This window comes from Quercus suber, unplaced genomic scaffold (assembly GCF_002906115.3).
Source record: "Quercus suber isolate HL8 unplaced genomic scaffold, Cork oak 2.0 scaffold_20, whole genome shotgun sequence".
Taxonomy (NCBI): Eukaryota; Viridiplantae; Streptophyta; class Magnoliopsida; order Fagales; family Fagaceae; genus Quercus; species Quercus suber.
Genome location: NW_027069485.1, coordinates 2,507,479 through 2,517,776, shown reverse-complemented (window position 1 = coordinate 2,517,776; position 10,298 = coordinate 2,507,479). Strand labels below are relative to the sequence as shown.

At 33.3% G+C, this 10,298-nt stretch overlaps 1 pseudogene; it reads right to left on the bottom strand.

Moving 5' to 3' along the window:
• Positions 1–7,030: 7,030 nt before the first annotated feature.
• Positions 7,031–9,730, bottom strand: LOC112003227 (G-type lectin S-receptor-like serine/threonine-protein kinase LECRK1; annotated as a pseudogene).
• Positions 9,731–10,298: the final 568 nt, after the last annotated feature.

Below are 10,298 nucleotides of genomic sequence, written 5' to 3'. Positions count from 1 at the left end.
CTAGGGTTTTGTTTATATACCTAGGGTAAAAACATAAAACCCTAAACGTTTAATGAAGTAGGGCTGAGTTGGAAATTCTGCAGAAATTCAACCTGTGCGATTTTCGATCGATCGAGTCTATTCTTCGATCGATCGAGCCAGGCCGAGAGTCCCAAGTACTTCTGCAGCCACTCGATTCCAACTTTACAATATTAAACCAACTTTGAGCAAGTCTAAATAAGACTAAATACAATGTTTTGATCATGGTTTGCCAACATTACAAATTAGAGTTCTAAATACATAAAATCCTAAGACCTTAGAACCTAACAGTTGTAACTCTAGCATATTTCTTTTTGTTTTTGTTTCTTTAATAATAAAATTTAGTGTATGCGTTTCTAAGGGCATAGTTGAAGTACCCAATGTTGTCTATGAATATAATGTATATAGTAATAAAGCAGTGTGATTGCATAGATAGTATTACTTAATTTTTGAATTTGTAATCATATTTCTCACGTACCTTTGTATTAGAGTTCCATCCCTTCTCCTTTGTGTGTGTATATGTTTGTTTATTAATTAAAAAAAAAAAAAGGCCCAGTGCAATTTGTTTGAATTTTCTAGACACAAAGGACAGATTTTAATTGGCACATATTAGATGATTGTGGTACATTGGTTGATTCTTGACTAGGTTGGCTTAATGATGCAACAATTGCTCCAATTAAGGGCTGAAGTACTGCTTCATGCTGCTGTTTTATACGTGGTGTTCTCGTTTGTACTAGACTTCAAAATTGAGCACCCTGTATTGGGGTCAAGTTGAACTATGAATGAGATTGTGGTCAGGGGGTTGTGTTTCTTTTGGCCCCAAGTCTTGTGATTAAAATAGTGCCAGTCTCATCTAAGTGGGTTCTTGGAAGCGGTGGTTAATACTTGGATATTTGTTTTTGTAAAGTAAGAGAATTTTATTTGAAAGAGAATTGTTCAGTCATGGATATTCTTCCCTTTAGGAGTTGATATTCATTGTGTGTTCTCTCTTTTTCTACCTTTTGACTTATAAAAAAGACTTCAAATGCTTGCACTTGCTCACGGCAACCTCAGACTTGTTTTTTTCTGATTAACAATTGTCTTGTTCATCAATAATTAAAAAGTGATCAGAATTTGAGGATTTCCCAAGATTTGGATAGCCTGCCTTCTTGATTACAGTTGTGCTTCCTTCAGGGAGCAACTTAAGATGCAATGTATTTTGCTACAGCTCGCTCTGAACTGCTTATAAGTCTTTATTAGTCTATTCTTTTTACCATAATTTGTGTTGTTGTTGTTGTTGTTGTTTATTTTATTTTATTTTATTTATTTATTTTTTTAATATAATGAGAAAGTGAAGAGCATAACATTTATCAACTCGTTCTCGTGATGTATACAAATCTTGGTGGATCTCATGCATTGAAGATCTGTACTTGACATATGGAACACATGAATAACCTGCTATCTCTACAATAGTATTAAGGAAATGGACTGACCCAGAAGAATTTGTAATAGTATGGTTTAATCTAATTGCAAATATGTATTATCCTATTTACGCTTAGCAAAAAGGAAAAAAAGAAAGATGTAATGTCGTGAAGTATATAAAAGCAAGATTGATACAAATTTGATAGCACTTACTTTAAACAAATAGTTGTCACTCAACAGAGAATTATAAAAGAATATTGAGAGCAAACAACATTTGGCCTGGTTTGTTATTTATTTTCATCTTTTGGTGGAGATATTTCCTGTATACATGGGCTTGCACTTGCTTATGGAAACCTAAGACTTGTTTATTCTGATTAACAATTGTCTTGTTCATCTTCATTTACCTAGACAGGATCTGATATGTATGTATATATATATGTTTTGCAGCAGGGTCCTAGGTCACCTTTTAACTATTTAGTTATATTGGAAAATCCTGTAATATATGTCTTTCTCCCTTCACACAACTTTGATTTTGAAGTCGTTAAAGAAGCCAATCCTGTTACTCATAAAACAAAGTTTAAGGATTCTGGAAGCAACCCAAGCCCAATGTGGAAGGGTTACCGCACCAAAAATAGGTATAAAAATAGTCATATTTGTTATAAAGTTGTTGGGTTGTTTATGGCAAAGGTCTAAAAGGCTCTCTTTAAATGTGAAGGCATTTTGTCAGCCGTCAAGATTGTTCAGATATTTTGGACTGGATAAGCAGAACCCAAGGGTCATCAAGCAATGAAGCTATTTTTTCGTTCACTTGAATCTAATTCATTATGAGAATGACCTTACAGAGTCCAAAATGAAACAATTTTCCCCCTTTCAGAGGTAAGTTTTCAAGGCCCTTGCCTTATTATAGCATATTTCTATCCCTGTCCACTTTGATCAAGACCTTTGAGCATTCATCTTTTTTGCAGAGACTCAAAAAAGAGAAATATATCGGAAGCATTCATCTTTATTGGAAGCCAAATTGAGTTTGTTTCATAAAGGAGGATTTTGATAATGAGATCAGTGTATGTATATTTGTAATCAATAGGGTCTACTGCCACATTCATTTTCTGCTTAAATTGTAGTATGTAATGACTTGAAATCTTAACTAGATAATTTTTAGATAAAATACTATTTTAGTCCCTAGACTTTATAAAGAGTTTTTTTTTTTTTTTTTACATAGTTTTATCATATTTTTCATAATCTTATCTATAACATTTTTTACCATTATCATATATTTATTAGTTGATGATTTGCATAACGTAGACATTAAATAAGAGGTAGAACTATTCAATAATTTTTTTAAGTCATGGTGTATGAAGATTATGATTTTATATATATATATATATATAATCCCTAGTTAGAGTTTGATTAGTTTTAAGTTTAAATTTTTATTATTATATTTAATTGTTGATTTTATTGCACTATAAAGTTTTCAATGTCTTCTGTATAGTCATCTCTATTTTATTTTTTACACCTCTTTACCACCTTTTTATTTTCCAAATAACAGTTATTAATAATGTTTGATTTCATTTCTTTTTTTCTTCCTTCATTTATTTATTTATTTTTATGTTCCTTTGCTAGTTGTAAATTTTATGGTNCTTAGACACATTCAAAGGGTGCTATCTAAATTATATGACCCTTTATCACACAAATATATTGATTCCCCTAATGTATGGTAAAAGAAGGCAGGTTTGTGTCTAACCATTTTCTTGATTTGTGCCGCATAATTTAATAGTATGGAGGATGTGACTGGTTTCAAATGTTGAATAAAATAATATGAGAGGAAAAAAGAGTAAAAATAAACTATATAGCAGTAAACATCAAATTATCCAAGTTATTCTATGTAATATAATAACATTATATTATTATATAGTACTATATGTATAACGCAGTAGGATAATATTTAATCAAATAGAATATAAAAGATAACAACTTAAAATACCAAACTAAATTGCATCAACCCAAAATAGAATTCTAATTAACACAAAAATTCATCAACCTAAAGGATTGATGCAATGAAAATAAAATATATAAAAAAATTCAAACAAAAAATGAAAAACAAATTGAGAGAGAGAGAGAGAGAGAGAGAGAGAGAGAGAGAGAGAGGTAACCTTTTTTGTATAGAAAACTATGCATAGAATGATAAGAGAAATGCTAAATTTATAGTAAGATGTTGAGGATAAAAAGAGTCAAAATAAAGGAAAACAAAAAGGTAGAGAAAGAATGATATTAAGGAAGAAAGTAGTGGGGAGATGAAGAGGTAAAATGGAGGGAGAGTTTTGGAAAATTAATAATAAAAATAATGGTTAAAAGATATTTAAATTTTTAAATAATGGAGTTTTTAAGTCAACTTAAATGAGAAAATGTTTAAAAAATATATATAACAAAAATTGGAAATAAAAAATGATGACGTGGTTGATGATGTGTCTCAATGTGAGTGTAGCAACACTAAACGCTACGCTTCAGCTTTTAGTAATATATAGATATAAATGAAAATAAAATATATAAAAAAATTCAAACAAAAAATGAAAAACAAATTGAGAGAGAGAGAGAGAGAGAGAGAGAGAGAGAGAGAGAGAGGTAACCTTTTTTGTATAGAAAACTATGCATAGAATGATAAGAGAAATGCTAAATTTATAGTAAGATGTTGAGGATAAAAAGAGTCAAAATAAAGGAAAACAAAAAGGTAGAGAAAGAATGATATTAAGGAAGAAAGTAGTGGGGAGATGAAGAGGTAAAATGGAGGGAGAGTTTTGGAAAATTAATAATAAAAATAATGGTTAAAAGATATTTAAATTTTTAAATAATGGAGTTTTTAAGTCAACTTAAATGAGAAAATGTTTAAAAAATATATATAACAAAAATTGGAAATAAAAAATGATGACGTGGTTGATGATGTGTCTCAATGTGAGTGTAGCAACACTAAACGCTACGCTTCAGCTTTTAGTAATATATAGATATAGATGAAAATAAAATATATAAAAAAATTCAAACAAAAAATGAAAAACAAATTGAGAGAGAGAGAGAGAGAGAGAGAGAGAGGTAACCTTTTTTGTATAGAAAACTATGCATAGAATGATAAGAGAAATGCTAAATTTATAGTAAGATGTTGAGAATAAAAAGAGTCAAAATAAAGGAAAACAAAAAGGTAGAGAAAGAATGATATTAAGGAAGAAAGTAGTGGGGAGATGAAGAGGTAAAATGGAGGGAGAGTTTTGGAAAATTAATAATAAAAATAATGGTTAAAAGATATTTAAATTTTTAAATAATGGAGTTTTTAAGTCAACTTAAATGAGAAAATGTTTAAAATATATATATAACAAAAATTGGAAATAAAAAATGATGACGTGGTTGATGATGTGTCTCAATGTGAGTGTAGCAACATTAAACGCTACGCTTCAGCTTTTAGTAATATATAGATATGGAATAAGACTATGCGTTACCCAATTTTGGTATTATTTCTGATCTACCTTATTTCTTCTTTTTATCCTGTGCACGCGCGCGAGAGAGAGAGAGAGAGAGAGAGAGAGATTTTTTGTTTTGGGGGGTGGGGATTGAAAAGGTAAAAAGTCTTTGGCCTGAGAATATTCTTGGACTAATGCTATTGTTTTCTGATGCAAATGTAAGCAACTAAATGGTTGCTTTTAAGGACATTGTTGTTCATCAAAAAAAAAATGTCATTGTTTATAAAACGAGGGTGTACAATACAATGAATACATTATACATGTATGTAAGTGCTCAGTGTAAGCTAACTAAAATTAGCTCTCTCGGTCTTTGGACTCTTCCCTGGAAGACTGATGGTTGTTAACTACTTTGATAAAAAATAAATAAAAAAACAAAAAAAAACTACTAGTAAGTCTAATGTCACTAACTTTTCTATAACTTTGCTATATGTGGTGACTCATGAGTGGTGAAATTATAAATCCACATGGACCTATTATTTTATTTCCACTACTCACAAGTCGTCACGTAACAAGTTATGGCAAAATTGTGACAAAGTTGTGGCATTAGACTTACTCAAAAACTACCCCACATTGTAAATACATTCCGTTTCAGTAATAGTATTGCAGCAAAGTCGTGATAAACAACTCAGCAGAGAGGTCATTGTTGTCAAGAGTGGAAACGGGCAACTGTTCACGTTTCGGCTCCACTGAGGAACCAGGAGTTTCTGAAATTAGGGAGTTCGATTTTGATCAGGGCTAAGAGATGTGTACTCAGATCTAATTGCAGAAAACAATCCTGATGACTTCCTTGATTTGGAAGGTGTATTTAGTGAGATAGTACTTGCAGAAGAAAGAAGGAATTTCTCAGAAGTGCAGGGAGACTTCTCAGCAGAGGAGGAATTAGAAGAAGGAGAGATTCTTGAATAATTGAAACTGTAAAAGGAAAGGACCAACTGCCGAGGGTTGTGCTGATATTTATGATTTTTATTTGTGCTTTGGCATTGAGCTCTGGTTGCTGCAATCATGCCTAAGAAACAAAATTACTTTCTTAGCATGATTGATTGAGAAGCGCATGCTTCATTCATATCATGTGGAAGGAGGTGTCTCACTAGCTCATAGCGTCTATATTTCCTCTTCTACAGATGATGATGCTTTTGGTTGAGACTACAATATCTAGCCTGTCAATTTTCTAGGGACCATTGCCCACAAGCTAAACAGGACAGAAGCAGATGACATCAAAATAGTTAAAAGGTGATCTGAATTTGAGGATTTCCCAAGATTTGGATAGCCTGCCTTCTTGATTACAGTTGTGCTTCCTTCAGGAAGCAACTTTAATGCAATGCATTTTGCTACAGCTCACTCAGAACTGCTTATAAAGTTTTCATTAATTGATTCTTTTTACTGGTTTAGAGTGTCAAACTCTCATCTTCTGTCATTTGGTTGTTAATATTGATTTCCTTAGATGCTTGGTAAAGTGTGATCTACATCTAATGTTTTCTTCTTGTGAAGATATGAAAATTTATTGTAGAGATACGAATGTGTTTTTTGCACTGATTCCATGGTCATTTGTTTTTCTTGACTTAAGACCTTGTTGCAAATGAAAAGAAACCCAGAATCTATCCAAAAAGAAATGAAGCATGCTCCCAATCATGTGTAAGGTAAACAGATGCTCTCCCAAAATGATTGTCAAATTCCTATATAATTGATTAGTAATAGAATAATCAATTCTTATTTGTCATTATTTGACAGAAACAGCTTCCTGTCTGTTATTACAATTATAAAAGTCATCCTCAGAAACAGCTTCCTGTCATTATTTGACAGACACATTGATAATATTCAATAGAATCAATATGAAACTACTTACAGTAGTTTAAATTCGTAGATATCCACACTATATATAGACTATAGACACCAACAACCCCCAAAGTTACAACTAAATGTCAAAATACATTTACAAGACAAACATGGTAGTTTACTGTGCACAACACAGTTAGTAAGTGGTAGTACTAAGCTTAAATTCAAGACAAGATCTATTGATTAATACAATCTTTCCAAATGACTAAACTTTCAAAGGCAGTCATGAAAATGCTTATTTGGAAATTATTTGGCCTATTATGACACTACATCACTTAGACACTACTATTATTTGAAAATCCCATCGATGACTTTTCAGCTTAGGATGTTGAACTGTAGAGGAAAGGACATGGAGGTGTAGAAATCTCAAGAATTCCTTCTAGCATATGAGTGACTTCTCTCATGGAAGGCCTCAATAATGGCACATCTTGTACACACCAAATTGCCACCATTACTAGATTCTTCACCCATTTCATATCACTAATAGCCTCTTCATCATTTTCCACCAATTTTTCAACTTTCCCTGTACTATAGCATTCATATGCCCAATCTATAAGTATTGCTGCCTTCTCCATCTCAACTTCCACGCATCTCCTGCAGCAAACGATCTCCAACAACATGACACCAAAACTATAAACATCCACCTTTACTGAGATAGGTGTGTTCCTGAACCATTCTGGTGCAACATAGCCTTTAGTCCCCCTGATGCCAGTGAGAGTCCGGGTTTGTTGGTTCATCAAAAGCTTTGCCAATCCAAAGTCAGAAATTTTGGCTATAAAAAAATCATCCAAGAGTATGTTTTGAGGCTTTATGTCGCAATGAATGATTTGCATGCTGCATTCTTCATGTAAGTACATTAGTCCTCTAGCAATTCCTAATGCAATTTGCATTCTTTGTTGCCAACTTGGTCTTATTACTCCAAATAGGAAACTCGACAATGAGCCATTGTACATAAACTCGTACACCAAAATTCGGTGTTCACCTTCATCACAATAGCCAAGTAACCGTACCAAATTCCTATGGTGAGTTTGTCCGATCACAGTTACTTCAGTTTTGAATTCCCTCTCACCTTCCTTTATCATCTTGTCTAGCTTCTTGACAGCAACATATTTGCTATGACTTGATAGTAATACCCCTTTATAAACAGCGCCAAAAGAACCCCTACCCAATTCTTCTTTGAAACCACTAGTGGCTTCTTCAAGATCTTTGTATGTAAATGAACGAAGATTCATTTCAAGATCTTTTGTATGTAAGGTTCTGTAGAAATGTGGTAGTTTTCCTTGCCACAAACAGAAGAAAACTAGAGAAATTGCTGCTACAGAAAAGAAATTAAAAAATACAGAAGTACCTAGGAGGACTGCAAGGATCAATGTTGCTTGATTCTGTTTTCCTTGGCCTGGATTTGGATTTTTAGGATTCTGTGAAGAGCTATTCAATTTCAATATCTTGAATAGAGCTTTTCTATCAACGGCCCTGTGGTCGTACCTCCCATTAGAAAGCGGTAATTTCTTCTTCCAACATCTTCCTGTGCCATTATTATAGTTCGGATCCTGGAAAATGGCAACTGCACAATAACAATCGTGCAGACAAGATTTCTTGCATTCAAATTCTGTTGTGGGTTCTAGTAGTTCATAGGCAGTTAAAGGCCAATCAGCATTCTCCATCTCCAAGATTTCAAATTGATCTTCCGAAATCACAGTACCACCAATCTCGTTACATTCATTTATGTAGCTTACATAGTCTTGTTTGCAGCCACTATACTTGTTATTTACATCCAAGAGAGAGAAGCCTGGGGCGCATTCGCACTCTGGCTTACCATAAGCTCTTAGTGAACATATGCTATTATAACCACAAGGGCCACTTCCAAAAGTGTCAACAATATTCAGGCAGATGTTTTTAGGAACATACCGAATTGCAGACCAGGTTTGGCTTCCAGTAAAATTCTTTGGGTGAGCATAGAGTCTGAAAACACCATCAAAGTCAAGTGTTGCCCTGTAGTAGGAGTCTGACTCTGTCCTCAAGACCTCACCCTCTGATGAAAGATTGGATATAGCTCCCAGTGAGTTCTTGACTAGAAGGTAGCCTGACTTATCCATGATCAGCTCAGAAACATTATGTTCAGTATAATATGCTCCATAAGTATTTTGGGTGTAGACAGCTATTTGATTAAGTATCAAATCGTATGAGGAATTTGATATATTTTGCTGTCTGAAACGGAGCTGAAATTTACCCACCCCGAAGCTTTTCTCAGACATGGTAGAGAGAAGGCTTCTCGCAAAACCCAATACTTGGGTTGGTAACATGGTATTGGTTGGTTCATCGAAGCTATTCCATATGATGCTTGAGTTTTTGCTTGTTATAACAAAATTCCCAGTGTCTAGCATTGCCCCATTTGATACTTGATGGTTCTCATTGTTGTTGGACCTTCTTCTCGCAAAACCCAATACTTGGGTTGGTAACATGGTATTGGTTGGTTCATCGAAGCTATTCCATATGATGCTTGAGTTTTTGCTTGTTATAACAAAATTCCCAGTGTCTAGCATTGCCCCATTTGATACTTGATGGTTCTCATTGTTGTTGGACCTCCACAACTCCCATCCACTAGGAGCTATGAGTACAAGCTGTCCAGCTGTGTTAAGCTCAACTTTTGATTCTCTCTCTGCTGGATAGCGTCCGTTTGCAGACCAAACTATAGTTTTATCTGGTATCTTAGCAAACCAGATAGCAAGAAGGAACTGATCTTGTTGACCTGGAAGGCGGCGGAATCCAAATGAAAAATCACCAGATGGTGAAGTCCACGTGGAGTTATCATCAGTGGCAAAGAGAGCTGAACCCACACTTACGTTGGTATTAACTTGAGCTATTACAGGAACCAGGAGAGTGATGACAAAGACAAGCAAATGATTGGGAAAAAGAGCAATTGCTGAAGCCATTGGAGAAAGATAGAGCTAATACGTAAGTGGTAAATGGTGGTCTTATTATGATGAACTTTTTTTTTTTTTTTGAGAAATTTATTATGATGAACTTTGTGTGGCCATGGAGAACATGATTGAGTTTATGTAAAGAATGTACTATATGCAAACAACCAAAACAATCAACATCAAAGGTAGACAGCTTTTTTTTAAAAAAAAAAAGAGAAAAACTTTCGCATTAACATGTTGACCGTTGACTTTTAGACCTTGGTTTTGATCCAAATGTTAGCCCATTACATTTAACTTTTACTATTCAGCTTATTTTTGCTATTTATGGGACCTATTGCACTTTTTAGTATTAATAATGAGACTATTTCAATTACCTTTTAGCTTTATCTACTGTACTTTTAGTAAAATATTTTTAATTTCAGCTAAATAAGTTATTTCCGAACCGTGTCTAGCATAGCCCCATTTGATACTTGAGGGTATACACTTATAAATGATATCTCACATTAAATGAATAATCTTTTTATGAATTTTTATACGATAAATATTTTTTGGACAAAATTTAGTTACAAAATAAACATTATTACATTACTACTTTACTCAGTAAAATAAACATTACTACATA